Source organism: Cavia porcellus, unplaced genomic scaffold (genome assembly GCF_034190915.1).
Source record: "Cavia porcellus strain 051 isolate PalLab524CR breed Dunkin Hartley unplaced genomic scaffold, mCavPor4.1 scaffold_7, whole genome shotgun sequence".
Lineage (NCBI taxonomy): Eukaryota > Metazoa > Chordata > Mammalia > Rodentia > Caviidae > Cavia > Cavia porcellus.
The window spans coordinates 36,221,927-36,244,053 of NW_026947490.1; positions in this window are offsets into that span (position 1 = coordinate 36,221,927).

Consider the following 22,127-nt stretch of genomic DNA (forward strand, 5'->3'; position numbering starts at 1 on the left):
ATCATTGCAAGTTGGACACCAGCCTGGGTTGCAAAGTGAGTTCAAGGCGGGCGTGAATTACATAGCAAGACCCTGTCTCAAAAAGACAAAAAAATTTTTATCTTTTTTTTTTTTTTTTTTTGAGACGGGGTCTCACTATGCAGTTCAGGCTGGCCTTGAGCTCACTTTGTAGCCCAGGCTGGTCTCGAACTTGAAACAATCCTCCTCCTCAGCCTCCCAAGTGCTGGGATTACAGACGAGAGCCACCATGCCCAGCCATAGCTCTCATTAGTTATTGAATAACCCACCAGGGCTTAGCCAGTGACGGGACAGCTTTTACAAGGCATCTGTTTCTCTGTTTCTTTTTTTTTTTTTTTTTTCATTTTTATCGGTACCGGGGATCGAACTCACGACCACCTGCTTGCAAGGCAGGCCCTTATGCCGCTGAGCTAAATCCCCAGCCCCTCTCTGTTTCTTTATTGTGAGTAAAGGCCATCCAAAAAGCCTTTCCAAAGTACTGAAGCCTAGGATTTGAGATGTATTTCTCACACTGGTAAATGCTAGCACTAGTGCTAGTACATTGGGGCCATCGCAGGTAGACTTCCCAGACCATTTTGCAAAAATGTCTCTCATGGGTCCCTTTCGTTTTCTCTCTTTTTTCCCAATGATTGTGGCCTCCATGTACAGTGAAGGTGATAGAGAGTGCCCGGTGCTTGTGAAAGAGGGCTCATTGTCACTTTCTCTGTTCTTAGGGACATCCAAACCTGGGGATGATTTCTAAGACCAAAACTGTCACCACCTCTTGTGCAGGTACCTCTCTGCAGCAGAAGGTACCTGCTCAGACCAATAGTTACTGGAGTCCCTTGCTCTTGGGCAGATGGGTCAAATCAAGATGTCAGTCTTTTCCAGGGTATTTACCAGGTCTCTGCTGAGCTGGGAAGGCCGTGGTCTGGTTAAGAGACTCATTCTTTTGGCCAAGCTCACATGGCCTATCTGTCAAATTGTCTAAGAGAGTCCCTGTCCTGTGAATAACTTTGGTGGGTCTTGTCCCTGCCCTAGTGAAAGCTTTGATGTAAAAAATAATTTCCCATTGACTAGCACCAGGAAGGAACATTCTGTCACCATCTGATGGTAATTATCCTGATGACAGGAATTGACCCAGGGAGAAAGCCCATTTGATTGCTGACTGAGAATGTTTAAGTCAAGTATGATCCACAGACCCTTCCCAGGTCAGGGTGCCATAAGGAGGAAGCCCTCCAGCAGCTTCTTTGAAAGCTTTTTCAGCCGGTTGGTTACCCTGAGATATTTCATGGACTCCTTTTTGGTGCCTTTTGCAGTGAATTGCTGCCACTTAGGGAGGCAAACAGAGGGATGGCAGAAGGTCTATCTCCGTATGATACTTGATGGGAGAGCTATTGACTATTAGACTGTTATAACTCGGGCCCCGGTATAAAATCCAAGGAAGCAAGAGACCGAAAATTTAGGTAGCAAAGGCTTTATTTCCAGGCCTGGCGATGAGTCTCTGGGAGCCAATTTGGAGACTGTCCCCCAAAGACTGAAGGGAGGACTTTAAAAAGAGGCTGGAGGAAACGGCGGGGACAAGGAAACCTGCAGAGCCATCAAACTTGTTGACCCGAGTCTGGAAACTGTATTGCTGTCCACTTAGCTCTGACAATCTTGGGAGTTCCTGGTGTTTCTCAAATTACTCCCATCCTACAGACTGACATTATCTCAGAGTGGCACATCTGCAGCAATATTTGGAGAAGAAAGTGGAGAGTTAATTATCCCAGGACAGCTCATTTTCGCTAGTGTGTGCAAAGGGGTCAAGAGTTACAAGAAGCTGAAACTTAAGTTTTACAAAGATCTGATATCTAACTCATTTGATGCATACAGAACAAAAGGAAAGCACCGATTGGGGTTTGGGCCATAGTATTTCCCGGTGATTTCTTTGAAGCTAAACAGTTCTTAAAATTGGGGCAGGCTCATTTTATGACAGATCATCACCGGGTCGGGAAGAGGTCACCAGAAACAAATTCTTTATGGCCTAGATAGATAGGTGAGGGGAGAGGGAGGCAATAAGGTGCCATACAGAACAGAAAACGGCGGTTATGTGTCAAGGTCAGGTAAAGGGTTAAACTCATACACAAATCTCTCTGCACACAAGCAAGTTATTTCAAACAAGTGTAAATTAGTGGGCCATCCTAGTTTTCTTTAGCTCTTTAGTGGAGAATAGAGGCGCCTAACAGTGATTAACAACCCTTGTTAGCTTGTTTTAGCACAACTTCTGTAGTTTGTAGAGGGCAACAATGGTTAACATATCAATTAGGTGAGATTCTTGTAATTCTTTACAGAGGAGAGTATTGCTCAACATATCAATTAGGTCACTTAACATATCAGTTAGGGAAAAAAGGATTTAAAAAAAACACATTTAGTAAGCCACGTTGCAGGTTTGCTATAATACACAAAATAATGAAGGTACTTTCTTAGAGTACAACAAGACAACTCCTGTCTTTCCATGTGACTACACGAGCATGCAACACTAAGAAAGCATGGTTTGAATCACTATAAATATCGACTTTTATTTTTTCAAAGTCATTTTATTTCAATGAGGAAAAAATTGAAAACATGTTAATCTGGGGGCAACAGTGGTACACACACTGGGCACTGTCATCCCTAAGCCATTCATGCAGAGCACAGGACATCTGCATTCAATTGTCCCAACAGTGTCTACACAAATCTTTCTCCTCAGTAAACTCAGAGAAGTCAGCATTACAGCGATCTTAACTTAAATATTGATCCAGTCCTTCCCTAAGTTGCAAAGCCCCTGGTCAGGGCTGTGAGTTTCGCTAGTCCCAGGGGTGAGTGAGGAACTTCCAAGTGTCTCTTGCAGTCATTACTCGGTACCCTGCCTTCCTTGCCCCATTTTCCAGGAAGGAGCTGCCAGCAAAGAAGAGGGTCAGGAAGGGTCAGGTCCTCCCTGGGTGGTCACCTGCTGCAGTCTTGTCTTTCAGTCCTAGTCTCCTCCTTTTCTGGTAGACAGGTGGCCGAGTTTAAGGAGGAGCATGTGGTTATTTGGATGGCTGGTCCTTCTAGGCAGAGCCTGGTGTTTAAGAAGGAGGTTGTCTGTCGGGTATGTAGCTCAGTGGCATAAGCGGTGTTGTACTCTAAGAAAAATAGCTTCATTATATTTGTATTATAGCAAATTACCATATATATGTTTTCCTTCTCCCTCTGGGTGACCTAATTGATATGTTAATCAATGATCTCCTCTGTAAAGAATTGCAAAATCTTACCTAATTGATATGTTAACCATTGTTACCCTCTACAAATAACAGATGTGGTGCTAAAATAAGGTAACAAAAGGTTGTTAATTACTGTTAGACTTCTCTATTCTCTGCTGAGGAAACCAGGATGTTTTCCTAATTTAAACTTGTTTAAAGGGTAATTTGCTTGTATGCAGGGAGACTTGCTTGTTAGCACAACCCTTACCTGATCTTGTTCTTCTCCCCCCCAAAAAAATGTAATCTCGCCATATTTCTGTTCTGTAATGCGCCTCCTCTTGTTCTGTATGCGCCAAAAGTGTTAAGTTTCAAATCCTTGTAAAAACTTAAGTTTCAGCTTCTTATAACTTTCGACCTCCTCTCACATGTTAGTGCTAACGAGCTGTCCCGAGATAATTAATCACCTCCCTCCAAGCTGTCCCAAAATAATTAACTTTCTACTTTCTTCTCTGAATGTTATTGCAGATGTGCTATTCTGAAATAATGCTTATCTGTAGACTGGGAGTAACTTGAAAGGCACCAAAGGCTTCTGATGTTATCAGAACTAAGTGGACAGATTTACAGTTTCCAGACTTAAGTCAACAGCTTAACAGCTCTGCGGGGTTTTTGGTTTTTTTCCCCCCTCTCCTGCTTTTAAAATCCCTTTCCTCAGTCTCTGGGGTGCGCAGTCTCCAAATTGGCTACTGGAGGCTGTGTCACCAGGCCTGGCCTAAAATAAAGCCTTTGCTCCCCAAATTTTAATTTCTTGCTTCCTTGGGTTTTATTCTGGGGTCCGAGCTATCACAGCGGCTGCCTGGCAAATGCAAAGCTGTGAGTTCAATCTCCTGTACCAAAAAAAAAAAAAGTGGGTTGTTTGATAGTCACTAACTTCCCTGGGAAGAAAGAAGTCATGCCACACCGTGAAGACTTTGCCTAGGGTCAGCTTGGATGCCTCTGGTACCAGAAGAGCCAAGGGGGCCACAGCCCTAAGGCCCACAGGCCATCCTTTTGTTATAGCATGCATTTCATGACTCAGATACCCTCAGATATAGGCTGTTGGGGGACTCCTGGATCCCGTAAGCTCTACCAGGACTCGCAAAGCCAGGCTTTACCTCTCACTGACACAACAATCCAAACAGTGTCCAGTCAGCAGGCTCAGTGCTGAGCATGCGGAGGCTTCTAGAATGCAGCTTGAGAATCAGGTTCCCAGGTTAACATTTGGGCATCTGCTTCCTAGGCTTCCTTTATAATCTGATAGAGGGGTCCTGCAATCTCACTAGGTCCTGCTAATCTAAAGTTGTAATTCCTAGGATTCCCCTAAGCATTTTAGGGTCTTGGGCTGCTGGAATGAATGTATTGGTTTAACTCTTCCTTCAGCCTTTGAGCTCCCTTAGGTATGACAAGGCTCAAATTTTTTTTTAATTTTTTTTTGTCTTTTTCTTTTTTATCAGTACCAGGGATCAAACTCACAACTGCCTGCTTGCAAGGCAGGTGCTTATGCCGCTGAGCTAAATCCCCAGCCCCAAGGCTCAAATATTTTACCTCAGGGCCTAAACCTTAGACCCAGAAATCCTGTAACCCCTGTCTGCTGGAAAATTCAGCAGGGTAAGTGCTCTGGATGGAGTGCCCTTCTGAGGAGCACAAAGCAGAACAACATATACACACTGCAGGATGGCAGCCTGGGAAAATTCAGAACAGGCCAAGTCGTGGAAAAGCACCTGTCCAGAAAGATGAGGGCTGTCTCTGAACCCTTGGGGAAGTACAGGCCATGTCAGCACGAGGCCTGGTCCAGAAGATTTTTCTTTTCTTTTCTTTTCTTTTCTTTTTTTCTTTCTTTTCTCTTTCTTTCTTTCTTTTTTAGTCAGGGTCTTGCTCTGTTTGCTATGGAGTTCAGGTTAGCCTTGGGCTCACTTTGTAGCCCAGGCTGGTCAAGAATTTGTAAGGATAAGGGCTGGAGGTTTAGCTCAGCGGCATAAGCACCTGCCTTGCAAGCAGGCGGTCATGAGTTCAATCCCTGGTACCAATAAAAAAAAGGAAAAAGACAAAAAAAAAAAAAAAAAAAAGAATTTGTAAGGATCCTCCTGGCTCAGTCTCCCAATGCTGAAATTATAGGTGTGGGACACCACAGCCAGCTCTGTTTGTTATATTTTTCAGACAGGGTCTCATGTATATTTTATGCTGACCTTGAACTCACTATATAGGCCAGGCCGGCCTTGAACTCACTATAGAGGCCAGGCTGGCCTCAAAATCAGGGCATCCCTCCCACCTCAGAAATTTGTCTTTAATCTGTCCTTCTACCAAATCAGGAGCCAGAAATGATAACTTTATCAAGGTGTCTATGAACAGTATAACAAGGTAGAGGGTTTCCTCATCATTTTCCTGATTCATAGTTGACAGTTTTGGGGGATTTTTTTTTTTTGTACCAGAGATCAAACTCATGATTTGTCGCTTGCCAGGCAGGCGCTCACACCACTGAGCTAAATCCCCAACAATAGTTGACAGTTTAAAACAAATAAGTGAAGTCTTAGTTATCATCCTCCTCAGGCCTTCAAGGCTATGTGTTTGAAAATATTTCCTATTCCAGCCTCCTGTCTGGTTTGTAGGCCAATGCAGACCTTGCATAGGGACTGCCTGGGCTCCAGTGCGAACTGGCCATTGGCCTTGGTGTCTTTCCTCTGTCCTTTAAAGTTCATGATAAATATTCATCTCCAAATGTCATAGCAGCCTGTAATGCCACCCACTACTCACTAGAAGTCAGTGTTTGACCTGAAAGCAGTGTTAATGCCTTTCCAGCCCAGTTCACAGGTCTGAGCCAGTCCCCTAAAAATCTCAGTGTGCTTATCAGGATCATCTGGAAACATCCTCAGGTCTTGGTTGAGATCACAGAGAGTAAGGACACAGCAGCTATACGGGTAGGGCTGAAATCTCCACGCACCTCCTGTAAGGAGCTCGTTGGGGAGCCTGAACAAAATCAGGTAGAAGTGAACACAGCCCACAGAGGCTTCAGACAGAGTTGGCTCGGGAGCCTCGTCCTTAGAGTTCAGAGGTCAATGGGAGGGAGTCGAGCTCAGGAATGGTAAATGCATCAGACTTACCAGCCCAACTATTCAAATACAGGAGGACTAAATATTGCCTATTTTTTGTTAATTTTTATGAGAAAGCAGGAAATATAGAATGACAATTTATTTTTTTATTTTTTTTAAATAGGTACTGAGGATCAAACTCACAACCATGTGCTTGCAAGGCAGGTGCTTATGCCGCTGAGCTAAATCCCCAGCCCCCTAGAATGAAAATTTATGAAATTTTTTCAGTACAAGAATTGACTGGTTGAAATGACACTGGCCAGAGGAATGCTCAAGAGAGTCCTTTCGATGCCCAGTGCCTGAGTGAAGCTGGGGCAAACTGTTAAGTAGGTCATGACCAGAGGTATTTGGTTTCCCAGTGACTTACAGCTGGCTACACTTTGGTCTTTTTGAGACAAGGTTTCACCATGCAATTCAGGCTTACCTTAAGCTCCGGCTGGCCTTGAACTTGCAGAATCCTCCTGCCTCAGTCTCCTGAGTGTTGGGATTACAGGTGTGAGCCACCATGCCTGGCCTTATAGCTATACTTTGAACCCAAATCAGGCTTGTCTCTCAGTACAAAGCAAGTCCAAACATAAGACACTTCTGACCATTTTCCCTCTTTCTTTTCTACAACTCTTGATTGTAAAACAGTGTTATAATCAATATCTCTGAGAGATAGGCAGGCCATGTATGGGTACAGAAGAATAGTATAGGGCTCTCCCCTCTTGTTTTTTATATGCCTTCAGGACGTCCTCTGAGGTTGTCCTGCTCCAGAGCAGGTGGCTGCTACCTGGAGAGTGACCAGAAGGTAGGTCGGGGTGGACCGACAGTCACCTTTACCAAAGCGCACACCTGCTTCCTCTGAACACTCACATTCCCTCACCAGAGGGAGCTTCTATGTAAGTGTGAGTCTCACCTAATTCCTGCTATCACAGTCCTGTTCAAGGAGGGAGGCAGCACCAGCAACCATCAGGAGACCTGAACAACTCTCAGGGCTGGGAAGAGGGGAGGAAGTCAGGGCAGGTTGAAAGAGCTCCAGCTATGTAAAAGCCCCGCCTGGGCACTAAGTTGGCTGAGACCCTCACGTGTGCCTTCTTGGATGAGCACAAATTTCGATTCACTCCTAACTCAAGCACAGGGCTTATACAGTCTATAAAGGACTGCCTATCTTCGGTGCCCTTAGAGACCAGCAACCCCTTTCCAGGGGTTCAGGAGCTGCCAATTAAAAGGAAAAAACAGTTTCGGGATTACAAAGAGAAGCATTTTTAATGACAGTGATAGCAAGTATCGTAACAGGTAAACTGCCAAAACCCGTCCCTGAGCCTCGGACATACCCAAAAGTGTGAGCTGCCAAGCAATTAGAAATTCAGGAAGCCCTTTTGAAGAGCTGCCTAAAATAAGACAACAGGCTGTCTTGTATCTGCCAAACAAGTCAAAAAAGAAATACAAGTAAATTGAGCAACCTGTGTAGAAGTCTCAGTCCAGCATATGCAAAACAGGAGTACAAGGCTTGCAAAAACAATCTCATTAAACAAAGCTAAATATGAAGACATAACAATCTTCCCATGCACTCACTTTAAATCTACCATTGTTTTTTTTTTTTTTTCACTGCCCTTGTCATCTGAGATAAATCTACCATTGTTTTTAAAAAGACAAGGCATAGTGTCAGGCATGGTGGCTCACGCCTGTAATCCCAGCACTCAGAAGGCAAAGGCAGGAGGATCACTGCAAGTTTGAGACCAGCCTGGGTTACAAAGTGAGCTCAAGGCTGGCCTGAACTGCACAGTGAGACTCTGCCTCAAAGAAAAAAGAAAGAAACCTCCCAACCTGCTAGGTGTCAGATGTGTTGAATTTCTGTCCCCAAATCAAAGAATGAATTCCTAGGAACAAGGCAAGCAAGTTAAGAGTAAGAAGGGTGCCAGGTGTGGTGGCACATGCTTATACTACCTGTACTGGGGAGGCTGAAGCAGGAAGATTGCTGAAAGTTCAAGGTCACCCCGGGCTGCATAGTGAGGTCAAGACTAGCCTGAACTATATAGCGAGACTGGTTAAAAAAAAAAAAAAAAGACTAGGAACAGTTTATTGAGAGGTGGCTCCTAAGAGACAGGAGAGGTCTCCAAAATGGATTGCCACAGAGGTCACTTCTCGAAGAATGTTTTATAGAGCAAAATCACAAAGTGAGTACAATGGAGTCAAACTATGATTATAGCCAATAGGAGAACAAGTATAGCCTCTTAGCTGACATTGATCCAATAGGAAAGCAAGCTATGTAGCAAGGGTACAGGGCAAGAACAAAGGCATTTTGGGAAGGGATGGGGCCAGACACTGTGGTCAACCACCAGGGTGATTGATGTCTATCTGGATTTACTGGACCAGGTGGTGCTTGTTACAGTTATAATCTCAAATTACTGTTTATCTGGGGCTTTGCGTTAGATATTCTTCCAGCTGGTGAAGTCTGGGAAGATCTCAGGGGGAGGTGACATTTGAGGCAAAACCTAGAGGAGGAGGGTGCAGAGGGGGATCTCCCAGATAGGTAAGCTTGTGTCCAGCCTGCTGTGCAGAAAGAACAGGCCCAGAGTGAGTTTTGGGGCTGGTGAAAAGTCACAGTTGAGTCATGGGGGAAAGATGACAGAGGTAACAGCCAAACACAGAGGTAACAGCCAAATGTGGGTTTAGGGAACCACTGTAAGCAAATAAGATTTTAATCTAGATATGCGTGACACTCCCCCACCCTGCAGTGACACAGAACTCAGCAACACTCCCCAGCCCACATAGTTGCTGTGGGGCAGGAATTGGGAATTGGGCAGCATTGTGGGCCTGGTTTGGGTTTCTCAAGAGTTCACAATCAAGATAATGCACCAGGGCTGGGCATGGTGGCCCACCCTATAATCCCAGAACTATAGGTTGCAGAAGCAGGAGGGTCACAAGTTTGAGTCCAGAGAGTCTGAAATTGAAAAATAAAGGGCTGTGGATGTAGCTCAGAGTGAAGGCCCTGGTTCATTTGCCAGTATAAAACAAACAAACAACAACAAAACACCGTTAGAGTATTCTAATGCAATAGAGAAGCAAAAGTACAAAATGAACAGGTTTGTTGAGTTGAGGATGTGGAAAAGAGCACACAACCCATGGTGGCTGGGCTGTCTCCTTTGACAGAGAGGCAGAGGGTTATACAACCTCTGATTGGAAGGGGCATATGGGGTGGATATTGATGATGTGTGAGGAACCAATTGGAATTCTCTGTGCATGCAAACAGGAAGGGGAGTTGCAATTAGGGCTGAAGAAGAAGCAGGAAGTGGTAGGCGTTCCCACTTTGGCCTTTGGCCACATGGGACCACCACCATGTTTGTACAGTAATTTATACCAGGGCGAGAACCTTTCATTCCCGTCTTTGTATTATTAGGAAAAGGGCAAAGACTCTCTCTTACTACTTCTTCTTGAACAGGGGCATCATGTTAGGGTCTAGGGGGTTGATGGGATGACAGTTGATGCCCATGTAGAAGCTGGTACCAGGTGTTTCAGCCAGGACAACTTTATCATTGGTAAATGCTCGCATGCTAGATTGGAAAATAAAACCATAAGGTGCTATGAGGAGGTAAGCCACTATCATGTTTAAAAGACCCAGGAGAGGTAGAAGGAAAGGTGCCCCTGATCCAAATGTGTCATTCCATCAGGGTCATAGTGAGGTAGAATCTGAAAAATAAGTGTGGGCTTGGGAGGGGTGGAATTATGAGATGTAACAATTCCCCCATTGAAAGGCTAAAAGTAAAAGTATAGGCAGTTAGGACTTGCATTTGGTCCAAGAGTTGAACTGGAAAGAATAAGAAGCATGAGAAATGTACAGCCTGGCATTGAGTCATGTTTGGAAATTATAGAGTAGGGGTGGGGAGGGCCATGGCTGTGTCTCGATAAGTGACATGAGATCTAAGACCTACAGAAATCTCATGTTTAACTAAATAGCTGAGGACAGAAAGAACTAAGATAGTTATAGTGAAAAAATTAACTAATACAATGTAAGGAATTAGGAACCAAATAGGATAACAAAACATGATCTAGCCTGAAAATTGTGGCTGTGGGGTCTTGGTGAGATGGAGATCGGAGATAGGAGATGAGATGACCTCTCAGAATGTTTAGAGTCAGGCAAGTTAGGGTTAGGAGGGCACTGCTTAGCTTGATGATGTGGAACCAGGATGGTAGTCCAGTGATTTTGACCACTATTGAAGCTCCAAGGAAGACCAGGTAGGGGCCCTCCATTTTGGTTGTAGTCCTATTGAGAGATCTGAAAAATAAAGCCTGAACCATTATCTGACTAGATACTCAGAGGTAGACCAAACCTGGAATGATTTCTTGTAATGGGACTTTAGTAACTATATCAGCAATCTCCCTGGTTATGGGAAAGGCTTTTATCCATCTTAAAAAAAAGTACAGACAAAGGTGAGGAGATATTTGAGAGATTTGTGGCAGGGCATGTGTGTAAAATCTACCTGCCAGTCCTGATCGGAGGTGTGTCTGCAAAATTTATGAGTAGGAAAGGAAAGGGGAGGTATGTGTCCCTGAGGAGAGGTTCTAATATAGAAATGACAGGTGTAAGCTGTTGAGTCCTGAGAGTGTCTGGGTCAGTCTACATAAACACCAAGGAATCCCGACAATCAGGGTGAAGGGGAATGGTTAAAAAAAAAAAAAAAAAAGACATCTTTAGGACTATGAAGTGAGTGGTGGACTCAGCGTCATTGATTACCCTAAGGTCATGTATCAGATGTAGGATCCATCAGGCTTGAGTACTGGGAGAATGAGAGTATTGTAGGGTGAATGGGTGATTTAAGAAAACCATTGTCTAAAGGGCACTTGATTATAGGTTTAAGTCCCTGTAAATGTTTGGGAGCTATAGGATATTGGGGAACATGAAGAAAATTGAAGGATTCCTGAGACAAATTAAAACAGGCATAGATAACATGGGCAGCACTAGTAGGGTTGGAGGTGTCCCAAACTGTGTGTTTGAGAAGAAGGAAGGGGAGGAGATGGCTTTGTGGTGCACTGTGAGGGTGGCTGGAGGATAAGAGCTGTGGGGAGGAAGAAGGTAAAGGAAAAGTTAAGCTTTTGGAGAACCCTACCTAAAAGGGATGCAGGACATGTTGGAATTATTAGAAAGCTATGGGTAAAGGAGAGAATTTGGGACCTGCATGGAATGAGCCCTGTTTGTAGAGGCTGTGTAAGTTGGCTGTCAACACCCACTACAAAGACTGAGGATTTAATATAATGGCCTGAAAACTCAGGAAGAACACTATACATGGTGTCTATGTCTACGGGTACAGAGAATGTCTTACCTGAGACCTCCTGTGAGATTTGGGGCTCTGAGAAGGACACCTTAATGGGGGCTGTGGGCCCCAAGCCCCATCAGTCTTCAGCAGCAATCCAAGCAGATCAGCCAGTGATGAATCCAGTGGTGACGAGATCTCCTGTGAGGGCAAGGAGTTAGAGGATGGCTTACCTGCTCTCTGGAGGCTGGGACAATCGCTCTTCCAATAGCCCTTAAGATTGCAAAGGGTAGGGGGGCTGGCGGTTTAGCTCAGCGGCATAAGCATGGTCCAGGAAAGCCTCGGGAAACTCTGCCTTGTCTCAATTTACCTGTCTCAGAGTTCCAAGTGTCACGGCTAAAAGATCAGATTGTTATTTTTCCTCCTTTAGATTTTTATCTCTGTTGAAAACATGAAAGCCCAAATTAAGAAGGTCTTCCCGTGGGGTTTGAAGGCCAAGTTTAGCCTTTTGTCTTGGGATCTGGCCCACAGCAGGAGGTGTCTGTCTCCTCCATGGTCCCAAGACATCTGGTCCTCTGTGCTGGCTCCTTTGAGGCCCTAACCCTGTGTGACTGCCTATAATATTTTTAACTGACTTAGCTGCCTGTAGCATTTTTCCTCTAAAGAAGTAACCCAAACTGCCATGAGGGATAATGGGCGATCCCTGATCTGCCTTCTTCAGGCTGAAGGGGGTTGAAATTGTTGAACAGCAGTCAGGGATACTCTGCAGAGCTTTTAACTAGTGGCCCTCAGTAGATACCAGGCATTTTTATCTTGGGTAGGTGTATAATTTTAAATCTAGAGGAGACAAAGGCAAAGAATCAATTAAGTATGTAGGAATAAAATAATAGAATCAACAGGGTACTTATGAATATAATGTTAGTAATGGTTTCCTATAAGGAGGATAAGGATAAGGTCCAGGGAATCTTAGAAAATGACATGTCATTCATTTGTCATACACACATTTAAGTCTTATATATATTTTTTTTTTTTTTGGTCTTTGTTTTGTTTTTATCGGTACCAGAGATCGAGCTCATGACCACCTGCTTACAAGGCAGGTGCTTATGCCGCTGAGCTAAATCCCCAGCCCCAGCACACATTTAAGTTTTACAATTGTATAAGTACCTCCTGTGCTGTTAGAATGTCTAATGCCATTTAATTTTGGAGGATGGTTTGTTTTATTAATTTTACATTTTTATTTAGGAGAGAGATCAACAGTGGTGTCATTTAAGGCCAGGTTAGTATAGTTAATTATGGCACGAATATGTGTCATAAAACTTTTTTCTGGAAAAGATCTGGTGGATCCCAGTAAAAGGAATCTAAAAGGAATTTATAATTATCTTTTACTTTTAGTTGTTGAACATCCAGAAGATTGATAACAGTACAGTTAGTAAAGGCAGTAAGCTCAATATAGAACATTAAATGGAACTACTAGTTTGTATTAACATGGGTTTTATAACATTTGAGCACTGAAGAAATTTGTGATATTGGACTACTCAGTATTTGAGTATCTCTAAGTACAACATATACATTGTTTGTTTAAAAATTATTATTTGACTGGTGACCTCATGTTGATTTGACTTCAATCTCCTGGCTGGAACACAAGCAAAAGGCAGATGTCTGGATTTGAAAGAAAATATTTGTCATCATCAACAATCCTAATTTTATATTTGAAGGTGTGAATATAGCATCAGACCAGCAACAATGAATTGTCTTAGCCATATGAACTTTAGTTGGGGTGATCCCATAAGGCTATGGAGATTATTGGGGCCTCCAATTAATGAAGAAGAGCTGGTTAAAGTTACCAGAAATCTACTTTCTTATTCATCAATTGAAGTTGTCGATGTCCGCTCCCGGCCGGCAGGAAGGACACACGACAAAGTCTGGTAGTGGACAACCTTTTCTTTTTATTTTCCTTCTCCGTACAGCCTGCCCTGGGTTCTCCCAGCTGAAGCCTCCTTTGGTCTGCTCCCCGCGGCTCCTTTTGTGCTTCAGCCTGCCCCAAAGCCTCTACCGGTCCGCTCTCCGCGGCTCCTTTTGGGCTTCTACTTCCGGGCTTCTATCTGGCTTCTTCTTCCGCCCAGGGGTGGCACCGGTATATATACGGGTACAGTGTCCAATCATGTTAAAGTAAGCAAGGCAAGCTGATTGGCTAACATCATCAGTTGCCAGGCAGACTATATTGTTGAGCGGGTTGTTTACGCGGTAAGCAGGAAACTAACGTATTCGATGGGAGGGGTAATCTACCTCAGGCCTCACTCTTTACTACAGGCCTCACGTCCGCCAAGTGAGGCGACCGGGCTCGGGGCTGCGGCTCCCAACATCTCCCCCTTTTTTATTTTTTATGAATGTGCGCATCGTAGCCCTTCCTGGACTGGGTGCAGAGGCTTATGCCCTATGCGTAGGCCCACCGTAGGTCCTTGGCTTAGACCCTGGTCGGCCGTCCCATGGTCTGCCAAGGCCCTGAGGCCCTCGTCCTTTTTCTAGGGCCAGGCACAAACTGGACGGAACCTGGATGCACACAAGCTTGCACTCATTTCCTCTCCGTAAAGAAATCCCCTCGGAGAGAAATTTAGACCTGGGCAGCATCTAACAGTCCAGCGGCTTACGTGCAGGATGGGGTAGGGCCTGGCTTAGGTCGAGTCATGCTGGGGAGGCACGCTCTTACCCGTCATTGACTCATCTACCCTGCTATATCATAATTTTTTAGAGGAGGAGTGTGGGAAGCTCACCGTCCCTAGACTCGGTCGTAGGCTAGGCGAGCGAGCCATGCATATGCCTGAGGATCTTCTTGTCCATTTCGGGCTACCGCTATTTCTATTCATCTTGTTGGTTGGTCTGTGATGGATCTCCAGTAGGGCAGGTCTGATCTTCAGTCGAGGGCTTTGTTGCCCGTGTCAGTCTCTCCGGTATCCACAGTGGTTCTCGTCCCGGTTCCTGTGGGAAAACACAAACCGCGCCTCGGTTCCAGCTGATTACCGGATCCGGGCCCATCCATTGTCCTGTCAGGACATCTTTCCACTTCACCCACCCTTTATGGTTGGGGGAAGGGTTGCAGTGCTCCACAGCTGGGGAGCGATTATCATTATTTAAATTTAAAAAATTGTGTGTGAATAGTGCCATGGATAATCGTGCCTTTGGGGCCAGGCCTTGGCCTACTCCCCCTTTTTGTTTTTGTAAAATTTCTTTGAGGCTTCTATGAGCCCTCTCAATGATTCCTTGACCTTGGGGATTGTATGGGATACCATGTTTTAATTGAACCTCCATCATTTTGCAGAACTCATTGAAGGCTTTGCCTATATAGGCTGGTCCATTATCAGTTTTTAATATTTTTGGTTTGCCCCATGCGGCCCAAGCCGCCAGGCAATGATTGATCACATTAGACACTTTTTCACCTGTTTCTGCTGTTGCAAATATGACGCGAGAACAGGTGTCTGTGGAAACATGAACATATTTAAGAGTCCCAAACTCCTGTATATGTGTGATGTCCATCTGCCAAACATCACCAGGGATCAAACCTCGAGGGTTTACTCCCATCGGTATGGCAGGTTTGTATGTGGCACAGGAGTCACATAGTCGCACGATATCTCGTGCATCTGCTCTAGAAACATGGAAATGGTTTGCTAGTGTCCTGGCATTAACATGAAATTTATCATGGAAGGCACGGGCTCGCTCGATTGGTGTTAGTAAGGTAAAAATCCATAACGGGCGAGTGGCAGTGTCAGCAGCCGCATTCCCCTGTGCCATAGGCCCTGGCAGGGATGTATGTGCTCTTATGTGGGTGGTGAAGACCTTATGGTGTCTGTTTTGAAGCAATGTCTGGATAGACAGGAACAGTCCAGCCACTGTGGAAGTGGATCTAATTAAACCGGCAGTCTCAAGCACTTGCATAGCATTGACCACATACCTAGAATCGGAGACAATGTTAATGGCCTCTGAGAACCGTTCAAGAATCATTTTAACGATCTGCAGTTCCACCACCTGAGGCTGATCTGGTTCAAATTGTATGGTAACCGGGGGCTTGCCTAGGATCACATAGGCGCCTATCCCCGTCTTAGAGCCATCTGTGTATATTGTAGTTGCTGGGACTAATGGCTCAGAGGCAGTAACCTTTGGAAAAATTATAGGGTGCTGAGTGACAAATGACAAGATAGGGTCTTTAGGGTATTGATTGTTTATATCCCCATGGAAAACACATCTCAGAATGGCCCAAGTATCTATGCAGGCAGCCAGGGTCTTGATCTGGCTGGCGGTATAGGGTACTCGGATGGCTTGTGGTCCTGAGCCAAAATGTTGGACAGCTCTATCATGCGCTTCAAGGGCCAATGAAGCGACTGCCTCCGGGTAATGCTCTATGACTTTTGCAGGTGAGACCTTAGGGTGTATCCACAGTAGTGGTCCTTTCTGCCAAATCACCGCTGTAGGCTGTAGACTAGTCTGTAGCAAACAGACATCAAAGGGTCGCCCTGGTTCAATTCTGTGTAAGGTAGCCCCACCTAAGGCTTCCTCTACTCTCTGTAAGGCAGCTCTTGCCTCAGGAGTGAGCCTCCTGTGGGAGGCTATATCTGGGTCTCCCTTCAGAAGGTCGAACAGGGGTTTGAGATCTGAATTTGGTATATGTAAATATGGCCTAATCCAATTAATGTCTCCCAATAGCTTTTGCATGTCATTTAGGGTCCTAACGCCATCCGTCCTAATGGTGACCTTCTGCGGAGAGACTAGCATAGGGGAGATTCTCGCGCCTAAGTAGGTCACCATTTCTCCTCCCTGAATCTTGTCGGGGGCAACATGTAGATTAGCTTGTCTCAGGGCCTCGACCAACTGGCTGAGCATATTATTTAGCATGTCTGGGTCCCTGCCGCTGAGCAAAAGGTCGTCCATGTAATGCATACATCTTATCTTGGGAAAGGATTTTCGTAGGGGGGCCAGTAGGGAATCAAGGTAAATCTGACACATAGTGGGACTGTTGGCCATGCCTTGGGGCAACGTTACCCACTCGTATCTGAGATCAGGGCTTTCTTGGTTAATGGTGGGCAAAGTAAAGGCAAACCTATGAGTGTCCTCTGGGTGCAGGGGAATTGAGAAGAAACAGTCTCTAAGGTCTATAACATAAACTGGCCAGGACTGAGGGATGGCTGAGAGAGCTGGCAGCCCCCTCTGGACCGCCCCCAGGGACTGCATCTGCGCGTTGACCGCCCTTAGATCATGGAGCAGCCTCCACTTGCCAGACTTTTTCTTAATTATAAAAATGGGGGTGTTCCATGGGGAGGTTGATGGCTTAATATGTCCTAATCTGAGTTGTGTACTGACTATTTCTGACAAGGCTAATAGCTTCTCCTTAGGCAGGGGCCACTGAGGTACCCAAACCGGATCATTTGATTTCCAGGTGATTTTGATCGAAGTGGGTAGGAGAGCTTCTTCAGCGGCCCCTAAGAAAAACCCAATCCTTGCCTACCTTTTTTGTTTTCTACTGGTATTGGGGATGTCCGACCCTGTAGGGCATTGCCCAAGCCTTTGCCGGGGGTATATCCCTGGTTCCTGAGTATATCCTTAGCCTGGGGGGAGCAGTTTGACGTAAGCGTGACATCCATCTGAGTGAGGATGTCCCTTCCCCATAGAGACACTGGCAACTGCAACACAAACGGTTGGAAATGGCCCTGATGACCCTCCTCATCGCACCAGAGCAGGGTTGAAGCACTAACCTGAGGAGCTGACACCATCCCCAGGCCCTGCAGCGTGTTATCTGCAGTGTTGGTGGGCCAGTTGGAAGGCCAATCCTTTCTGGAGATAATGGAACGGTCAGCTCCTGTGTCTAGGAGCCCTGTTATATTCTTGCCATTGACCTTAAGTGAGAGCATGGGCCTTTTATCAAGTGTCATATGGAGTCCCTCAAAGACTTCCCCTGAGGAACCGAAACCTTGACTTTCTCTAATTTTCTGCTTTGAGGGAAATCTCTTGTGGAGACTGGGGAGCAGCAAGAGCTGCGCTATCTTGTCTCCTTTATTAATTACCATAGTACCCACAAGAGATTGAACCATAATTTTAATATGTCCTGTGTAGTCTGAGTCTATGACCCCCGGGACTACTGTGAGACCCCGAAGGGCCGTGGAGGATCTCCCGATCACCAGACCCACGGAATTTTCGGGTAACGGTCCCTTAAAGGTGGTTTCAACCACTTGAACACCCATATCAGGCACTAATATAAGTCCTGAGGCGACACTGAGGTCCACACCTGCTGACCCAGGGGTGGCCCTTGTTGAAGGCTGCCACCCTGAGCTGTCCTGTCTCTGGGGCGGGGGCCCGCCTTCGAAGGGGGCCCCCTCTGGCCGTTTTTTGGCTCTCTAGCATCTTGTCCACAAATACGGTTGCCCTGAGCATCAAAGACCGACCTACACTCCTCAGCTTTGTGTGATCCCTTCTTGCATCGCCCACAAACATATGGTTCTTCATTCCTAGGGCGAGGCCTAGCATCTGCATTGTTTGGGCAGTGACGTTTAATGTGTCCTGGCTCCCCGCAGGCAAAACACCCTTTAGCCTTACATTCCCCTTCTAACCCGCGAGGTCCCCTCTGCTGTACAGCCGCGGCCAGGAGAGCAGCCACTCCCGAGTTGGAGAGCGGCCCCCCTATCTCTCTACATATCCTAATCCAGGCATTGAGGTCCTTGTTCTTATGAGGAGCTATCGCTGCCTTGCACTCCTTTGTACATTGCTCAAAAATCAGCTGTCTTACCAGCGGTTGAGCCACTCCCGGATCAGAAAATATCTTATCGGCAGCATCTTGCATTCGGGCCACAAAGTCAACAAATGGCTCTGTGGTACCCTGAATTATTTTTGAAAGACACAAGGAGGCTGTTCCAGCACCACTTACTTGCTTCCAGGCGCGGAGTCCTATGGCATTGATTTGCTCATAGACAGCGCCGGGGAACTGGGTCTGGTCATCAGCGTGCCGACCTTCTCCCATAAGCATTTCCTTGTTCCACCCCCGGTTTCCTCGATTGGCGTTTTTCTCAGCCTGCTCGGCAGAGAACTCTGCATACCAGGCTCGCCAATCCAGGTAACTGCCCGAGGGCAGACAGGCCTTTGCCAGCTGAATCCAGTCCGCGGGGGTGAGGGGCCCAGAAGACAGATTCTCCAGCATGGCAATGGTGTAAGGCGCAGTCGGCCCAAAGGTTGTAACTGCATTTTTAAGTTCTCTAATCTGCTTTATCTCAAAAGGCTCCCATACATTGCGTCCCTGGCCCATAGCTACTTGTACAGGAAATATCTCGTAGGGGCCACTATCTATCCCAGGTGGATGTACCTCATGAGACAAGCGTCCCCCCTGCCAAAGCCGCCTGTAAAAATACCGACCTGCCGGCGGCGGAGCATAAGACAGCGGCCGTGATTGGGCGGAAAATGGGGGCCCGTGCATCACTTCCTGTTCTGGCGAAGAGGAAGGGAGCTCCCGGGCGGCCGCCCCGCGGCGAGGGATCGCCTCCGGAAACGGCCCCCAAGGTGGGGCGGAAGGCTTCGCCTCCCTCTCGCGCCGGGGAGCGCTCAGGAGCTCTCTACTCCTCCGCAGACCAGGTTGAGCAGAGCGCAATTCGCGGGGCAACGCTGGAAAAGAACCCTGCGACTCCTTATTGAGCGATTTAGGCTCCTGACAGCTGGTCTCTTTGGCCTCCTTGCCATTCAACTTTCCCTCGTCCTCGGAGTCAGACGACTCCGAGGCTAGAGCCCCGTCCTCCTCCTTAGCATCCTTGTTCCCCTTGACAAACACCTCTCGGGAGCTCCCTGACTGGGCCTGCTCAGATACCCTGCGTACTTTTGTAAGCTCTTGAGAGCTTTCTCCACAACCACCCTCGCTCTTAGTGCCGCTACCTAACATGTTTCCCATTTTTTAATATGTTACTCACCGCGTGAGGCCCAAGGAATCCGCCACTTACGCGTGAGCCTGAGGGGAGTCTAAAAGCCCTGTAGGTGCGCGCCACCCAGAGCCCAGGCTTATCCCCAACTCACCTGTCTCGCAGCTCTGTACTGGAGCGTTGTCCACTTCCACGTCGCGGGGGTGATCAGTCCCCGGGCGGGCCTCCAAATGTCGATGTCCGCTCCCGGCCGGCAGGAAGGACACACGACAAAGTCTGGTAGTGGACAACCTTTTCTTTTTATTTTCCTTCTCCGTACAGCCTGCCCTGGGTTCTCCCAGCTGAAGCCTCCTTTGGTCTGCTCCCCGCGGCTCCTTTTGTGCTTCAGCCTGCCCCAAAGCCTCTACCGGTCCGCTCTCCGCGGCTCCTTTTGGGCTTCTACTTCCGGGCTTCTATCTGGCTTCTTCTTCCGCCCAGGGGTGGCACCGGTATATATACGGGTACAGTGTCCAATCATGTTAAAGTAAGCAAGGCAAGCTGATTGGCTAACATCATCAGTTGCCAGGCAGACTATATTGTTGAGCGGGTTGTTTACGCGGTAAGCAGGAAACTAACGTATTCGATGGGAGGGGTAATCTACCTCAGGCCTCACTCTTTACTACAGGCCTCACGTCCGCCAAGTGAGGCGACCGGGCTCGGGGCTGCGGCTCCCAACATGAAGTCTTGTCCAATCTCTCCTCACCCCAAGGGATTTTTTTTTTTTTTTTTTTTGGTCTTTTTTCCTTTTTATCGGTACCGGGGATCGAACTCATGACTGCCTGCTTGCAAGGCAGGCACTTATGCCGCTGAGGTAAAACCCCCAGCCCCTACCCCAAGGGATTTTGTTTAACCAGTTTTAGCATCATTTTGACCAGATGGCAACCTAAGTGGAAGCATGACTTTTAAATCTATAACCCAAATAAACCTTGATTAAATGATCTGAAAATGCAAAAGAAAAAAGAAAAAAGATTGTTGAGCTCAAATAAAAAGGAACAGCTATTTACAGAGCAGACAAATGGACAAGATGGACAGATGACCTGTAGAATACAAACATACTGGACAAACAGACAATAGATATACAGACTGACAAACATTTTACAAAATCAGAACTCAAATATATTTGGCCAATTTGAACTATAATAAATAGACTAGTGTGAATGTTTCTGTAGATTAATTAATAGAGAGCTCTTGGAATAAGAATAGCAGAAAAGGAACGATAAGTCATCAAGGGGAAATGAATATGAACTAGTCCCTTAGGACCTGCCTATTCCTGAAGGGGGAATAGGGACTGAGGCTGAGAAGGCTGTGGAGTGAGAGGTATAGATGGCCACTGAGCAGCCAATGCCCAGCAGGAGTCTGTGAGCAATTACCAGGTGATGGAACACCATGGGGCACGGAAGCACAAGATGGCAACTGATTACCGTGAGACCCACAACAAGATGGCTGCTGCTGGTCCCATAATGAGGGACTGCAAGATGGGGGTTGTTTACCCTGTGACCTGTTATAAAATGGTGCCACACTGTCACCTAGAGGACCACAAGATGGTGGCTGAGCTCCATAGGAGCTGCAGCAAGGTGGCTGCTGAAGACCATGTGGTTTGGGATCACAAGATGGCGGTCAAACACCACGTGGTCTGCTAGGTGGCTGAAATGCACAAGACCAAGTATGGTGAGTTGGTGGAGAAAATGGTGATGCAGAAGTAGGGGACAAAGAAGGAGAGCCATCCAATGGAATAGATGGCTTAGGTGGAGGAGATCAAGAAATCTGAGAGAGAGGAGAGAAACTAAGGGAAGAATAAGAGGTCACTGGGGGTGAAAAAGGGGGAGAGGATGATGCAGGGGGCTCAGAAACCTCTGGCTAACAGAGATATGGGATTTGGTCTTGGAGATGTGGGGGAGGAGCCGTAAAGACAGGAGACAGAAGGGGGCATGGATTTAGCTCAGTGCCATAAGTGCCTGCCTGGCAAGCGTGAGGTCATGAGTTCAATCCCCAATACCAGAAGACAAAAAAAAGTACCAAGACAGGGGACACATCATCTAAGGGATTGGTGGGGAGTGGGAGAGATTCTGGTGGAGCAGAGTAAGCCAGAAGTATTTAGGCCATTATTGAACAGAATAAGAGAAGGACTCGTCCTCAAAGTGAAAAAGGCCTAAAAATGAGAGTTTTCTGCCAACTTGCCACCATTCTGACAAAAGTAAAATAAAATACCTGCTTTTTGATTTTTATAGCCTTCTTGAGGCCAGGAGCACCTGAAAGGGTTTTGGCCCAGACAGGACACTGTAGCCAGGAAAGCCTCAACCGGAAGTAAGAAGTCCCTATCTCCCCTGCCCCTAGGAAGTTACCTGTGACGCCATCTTCCCACCCCTGGAAATTTACATATGGCGCCAAACCTAGGACCAATGGGCTACCTGTGCATCCCTAATGCCTGCCTTAGGTTCCACCCCAAACCGAGGCTATTTACTTACCCCCACGCCACGTGTCTGCTGGCGAGATCGCTGGACACCAGCTATGGGGGGAGCCGGTCATCTCTCTCTGTGTTCTCAGAATAAAGGCCGCTTTTTATTTTATATTTCTCATCTTTTGGAAATAATCCTAGCAGCACCAAGGTTATGAACAAGGCACCCAAGAAGTGTGGTTTTTGGGGAACAA